At 42.5% G+C, this 5,798-nt stretch overlaps 1 protein-coding gene across 3 annotated transcripts in view; it reads left to right on the top strand.

Annotated features, from left to right (window-relative positions):
- SNRPN (small nuclear ribonucleoprotein polypeptide N) overlaps positions 1–5,798 on the top strand; it is a 213,927-nt gene that overhangs the window by 82,503 nt on the left and 125,626 nt on the right. For all 3 annotated transcript variants that reach the window (XM_012002429.1, XM_012002430.1, XM_012002428.1), the window contains exon 2: positions 2,409–2,482. The gene's annotated coding sequence lies outside the window, so the exon portion shown is untranslated. The remainder of the gene's footprint in view (positions 1–2,408; positions 2,483–5,798) is intronic.

Genomic DNA, 5,798 nt, shown 5'->3' with positions numbered 1-5,798 from the left:
AAAAAAAAAAAAAATTGTGTGTGTGTGTATGTATGTATATATGTGTGTGTGTATGTATATATGTGTGTGTGTATATGTGTGTGTGTGTGTATACATGTCAGGCATGGTGGCACATGCCTGTGGTCCCAGCTACTTTAGAGGCTGAGGTGGGAGGATCGCTTGAGCCCAGAAGGTTGAGGCTGCAGTAAGGCATAATGGATCCATTGCACTTCAGCAGGGGTGAAACAGCAAGACCCTGTCTCAAAACACAAACAAACAGAAAGGATGTAGTATATTCCTGGTATTGATCATGTTTTTCATAGTTTAAGTAAGACTTGGTGTAAAGGTATGCATTGTGTAGTATAAATGCACAGAGAGGAAAGGAGAGATTGGGTACAAATTCAGGAAGGCATGAAGTGTTGATGTCATGACACTTAGCCCATCCTTGCTTTGCACAGACCACGTTTCTCACCACTGTGCTGGTGTATACACCAGCATGATCTTCTGAAGCCTCGGATAATTTGGTGTGGATGGCTTTGTTTTGGATTCTTTTAAATTTTGTTCTCTTAAAACTTTCCGAGGTATTTCATATTCATAGGTCACAGTTACTTTCCATTTACTATTATACTTTTATGTATTTTTTTTCTTATTTTGGTATGAGAAACGTTGGAATAATCATGCCTAGACATAACTAAGCCAACGTCAAAATGTTTGTAGGGGAGACTCATAGTGTTGCCAGAAAAAGGGGCCCCGACCCAGACCCCGAAAGAGGGTTCTTGGATCTCTAGCAGGAAGGAAATCAAGATGAGACGCAGAGTGCACTGGAAAGAGAGAGTTTATTGAATGCTACTCGACTATAGAGCACAGCATCCTCAGACAGCAAGAGGAGAAATGCCTTGTATTTAAGTTTTTCTTATGTAAGCCTCTTGTCTATGTAAAGACTAAACTAAGCTGTGTCTACGTGCAGGTGGGTTGACAGCATGACAAAATTTACTATTCTGTTGATTTAAAGAAAATGGTCCTTAACATTTTATTAAGTACATCAAAGCCATAACTGTAAGTAATTTGAAAGCACATATTGTTATGGGTATTGGGACATCTGGATTTTGTGTTGTAGGAGTGTGTCCTTGCACCAGTAGCCTAGGTATTGTTAAGCTGTTTCCTCAATTATAAACATGGCTATGGGTTGTGACCAGCAAGGAATGTGCCTTAGTTAATCTTAAGATGGAGCTGAACTTAAAATGCTATTACTTTGACTCTAACCGGCTCCTGCGTCTCTAACAATAGGGTCAAAGGTGTTCTTTAAAATCTTCTAGACATTGCCAAATTGCTTTTGGAAACTTCTCACCTGGTAAGATGGCATGATTATCTGTGGCTCATTTTTCTACATAGACTTGGAAACAGTTTTATGTTTATAAATATGTATCACCTCATTTATAAATTTGTTTGAATAATTTAACCGTTTTGCTTTCATTCGCTGTTTTGCTACTCTCTATTTTCCTTGCCTGAGTCTTTCGGACATCTCTGCAACATTGTATCGTTTCCCACGCCTAAAACCAAAGAGGGACAGGCAAGCCAGTGGAGAGAGCAGAGCCTGATGAGAAGGAAGGATTTTCAAGGAAGGAATCTGAGGCCGTGTGTGTGCGTGTGTGTGTGTGTGTGTGTGTGTGTGTGTGTGTGAGAGAATGTGTGTGTGTGTCTGGGGTGTGAGTATTGTTATTAGAGTGTTGCCCACCTGTTGCATGGCCATATTTTTACTATCAGGATATAGAACACAATTACTACAACTGCATACAGATGAAATTAGTTTGTTTTTCATATGTATTTAAAAATAATAGTGTGAACAGACCAGAACCCTTCTTCAAAGTTGAAGAATGTCCTCATGGATCAAGCATCCATCTGGTTTCTGTTTCTGCATTCTCAGTGGATAGCCTCACTTCTCTTTCTCCAATTTTGGAGGATGCGTCAAAAATTCTCTTCTTAACCAAACATTAGCTCCATCCATGCACTTTCTCGTAAAATGTAGTTTTAGCAAGAACACTGCTACGTTAGTTTAGCAAGACCCCCACACCTTAGATAACTGATCACCTTCAATATCTTATCAGGTTTCTTATCCTCCACCATCCCTTAAGTGATCATCCCAGCTTGTCTTCAGCGAGAATCCTGTTAGATCAGTTTAGCCAGAATCCCTCTTGCCCCTGATGTTAATTCTTAGTAATTTTCCAACCACTAGTCCCCACCCTATTCCTTGGGCATAAATTGCCACTTGCCCATGCTGTACTTAGAGTTACTTAAACAGTTGAGTCTAACTCTCTCCCACACTGCACGGCCCCATTACGGCAGTCCCTAAATCTATTGCAGTGGTCCTGAATAAAGTTTTCCTTACTGTGCATTAACAAGTATCATTGAAAATTATTTTTCTTTAACAGATACTTTGACGAAGGTAATTGGGACTCCCATCAAATCTCCACGCAGCCAGCAGCCACGTGGGGCACTTCTCCAGGTAAGGATTGTCCCTGTTCACTTACATTCCTGTCAGTAAAATGTAGGTTCAGGGTCAGGCTTTACCATTTTCTTCAGGAGCGACCCATCTGATGTTCAGTCAGCCATCAGATGGGTTCAGCCATAGCACACATTAGCTGTGACATGACATCGTTTATGACAATGACTTTGAGCAGAGTTGCACACCTGAAAAGGGACTCAATTAAAATTATCATTCATTTTAGTGATTTCTCACATGCATTTATGATTTCCATTTTCCAAAACCCCAATGTTACATTTCTTCTTCACATGTTAGATATGAACAAAGTAAGACTAACTGTAGCCGCATCCTCTTTACTTGGGACCCTACCCAAAGTGGCAGGAATGGGATGTAAAGTGACATAATCAGAGACCGTCAAACTGGCTTTTAATCGTTAAGTATCATTGTCATCTCAAAGCAATTGGCATAGTTGCTGACCCCTTAAATGCCCTTTCTCCATCTTATCGTCTCCTTTGTTCCCTGTATCATCTTGAGGTTTTTGTTTGTGTGTTTGTTTATTTTGAGATGGAGTCTTGCTCTGTTGCCAAGACTGGAGTGCAGTGGCATGATCTCAGCTCACCGCAACCTCTGCCTCTCAGGTTCAAGCAATTCTCCTGCCTCAAGCTCCCATGTAGTTGGGATTACAGGCATGTGCCACCATGCCCGGCTAATGTTGGTATTTTTAGTAGAGACAAGGTTTCACCATGTTGACCAGGCTGTTCTCGAACTCCTGAGCTCAGGTTATGCTCCCACCTTGGCCTCCCAAAGTGCCGAGATTACCAGCGTGAGCCACCGCACCCTGGCCTCACTGAGTCTTAATGCTGACTTGAACTTTGTCTGTGGGCATGAGCATCAGTCCTTGTATTATAATAGGTCTGGGTTGGGTGTGGTGGCTCACACCTGTAATTCCAGCACTTTGGGAGGCTGAGGCAGGCTCACAGGTAAACAACTTAGACGAAGTTTTCACATTTTCTGAGATTTGTGTACATTGGAGATTCAGAAAAATGTAACCTAGAATTAAATGATAGGTGGAATAGCTGCCTTTGGGGGCGGAGAGAACAGGCATCAGACCTGGGATAGACAAGGGAGGCCTCTTGTTCCTGGAAATGGTACCCCAGCCTATGAGGTCTGCATGCCAGGTAGCCGAATGAGTGAGGATGGTCTGTGTCCACTGGGGAGGTCCCTGGATGTTGCCAGGAGGGATAGGGTCTGGGAAAGAGGGAGGGTGGAGACAGGCAGAGAGGACCCCCCCAGGCTCATGGATAGACTGACCCGAGGACTTATATTAAGTCATAGGACAGTAGAGAAAGTAAGAGCCAAGCATAATGTAATCCCAACAATGTACAAAATATTAATCATTTTATTAGTTAATGTCAATGAACTGTACACTTAAAATGGTTAAAAAAGGTAAATTTTAGGTTACATATATTTTACCGTAATATAAAATGAGAAATATATTAGAAATAACTTTTTTTAATTGTTTTTTTTGAGATGGAGTCTTGCTCTGTTGCCCAGGCTAGAATGCAGTGGCACAATCTCGACTCACTACAACCTCCGCCTCTCGGGTTCAAGTCATTCTCCTGCCTCAGCCTCTCAAGTAGCTGGGATTACAGGCACCCGCCACCATGTCCGGCTAATTTTTGTATTTTTAGTAGAGACGGGTTTCACCGTCTTGCCCAGGCTGTCCTCAAACTCCTGACCTCGTGATCCACCCGCCTCGGGCTCCTAAAGTGCTGAGATTATAGGTGTGAGCCACCATGCCTGGCCAGGAATGACTTTCAGCTATATTTTCTTAACTATGTATTCCTACACAACATGAGTTTTGTAATAGTTTATTTTTGTTTTGTTTTGTAATTTTTTTCTTTTATTGTAAAGAAAGAAGTACATTGTTTCAGTGTGTAAGAATGCAAAAGTAATAATCAGACGTTTATCACACCTTAACAAAAAGGGACCTTATTTTCTAAGATGTTGCTGCATTCAGTCCCTTTCTTGGTATGGTAAAAGCACCAGTCAGCCAGGGAGGCACTATAAATACAGAAGAGAAGTTTCCTACAAAGAGTCAACCATGTTACCCCTCTTACTGACTTAATTATAATATATGGAGCCTGGCACAATTAACCTTAGTTTCCTTGTATACACAAGAACAACAGTGTACTGCAATCAATATAGGCAGATACAGGCTTTTAAAGTTCTGAGAAGCGGCAAGTAAGTTCATCATTTACTAAGATCCTTGACATTTTTCTGTTTCTGTGAAATTTTATGTGTCTGTGAGAAGTTTCTTTTCTTTTTTTTTTTTTTTTTTGAGACAGAGTCTTGCTCTGTCACCCAGGCTAGAGTACAGTGGCACAATCTTGACTCACTGCAACCTCAGCCTCTGGGGTTCAAGTGATTCTCCTGCCTCAGCCTCCTGAGTAGCTGGGAGTACAGGCGCCCGCCACCACGCCTGGATAATTTTTAGATTTTTAATAGAGACAGGGTTTCACCATGCCAGGCTGATCTCGAACTCCTGTCCTCGTGATCCACCCACCTCGGCTTTCCAAAGTGCTGGGATTACAGGTGTGAGCCACTGTGCCCAGCCGAGAAGTTTCTTATACTAGAAGAAAAAATAAAAAAGAAAATTTGATTTATTTTAAAATACAATAGCAACTAATATGAATTTTTTTTTTCTTTTTTTTTTTTGAGATAGTGTCTCATTCTATCACCCAGGCTGAGTTCAGTGGCACGTACTCGGCTCAATGCAAGCTCCGCCTCCCAGGTTCAGGCCATTCTCCTGTCTCAGCCTCCTGAGTAGCTGGGACTACAGGCACCCACCACCATGCCCGGCTAATTTTTTTGTATTTTTGGTAGAGACAGGGTTTCACCAGGTTAGCCAGGATGGTCTTGATCTCCTGACCTCGTGATCCACCTACCTCGGCCTCCCAAAGTGCTGGGATTACAGGTGTGAGCCACTGTGCCCAGCCCTAACATGAATTCTTTAGAGAGGTGAACCAGGGATGGGATTGTGGATCAGTCATGCAAAGACCCACTCCTCTGGGCTTCATTTCCTCCATACTGAATGTGCATCCCTACACATTCATGTTGCTTTTTCATAGGTAGTGCAGGGGATCAGAATAGGATATCCCCGGCCGGGCGTGGTGGCTCACATCTGTAATCTCAGCACTTTGGGAGGCCGAGGCAGGTGGATCACCTGAGGTCAGGAGTTTGAAACCAGCCTGGCTAACATGCTGAAACCCCATCTCTACTGAAAATACAAAAATTAGCTGGGTGTGGTGGTGCATGCCTGTAGTCCCAGCTACTC

The sequence above is a fragment of the Mandrillus leucophaeus genome, unplaced genomic scaffold (genome assembly GCF_000951045.1).
Source record: "Mandrillus leucophaeus isolate KB7577 unplaced genomic scaffold, Mleu.le_1.0 Scaffold687, whole genome shotgun sequence".
NCBI lineage: Eukaryota > Metazoa > Chordata > Mammalia > Primates > Cercopithecidae > Mandrillus > Mandrillus leucophaeus.
This window is presented reverse-complemented; position numbering and strand designations above follow the sequence as displayed.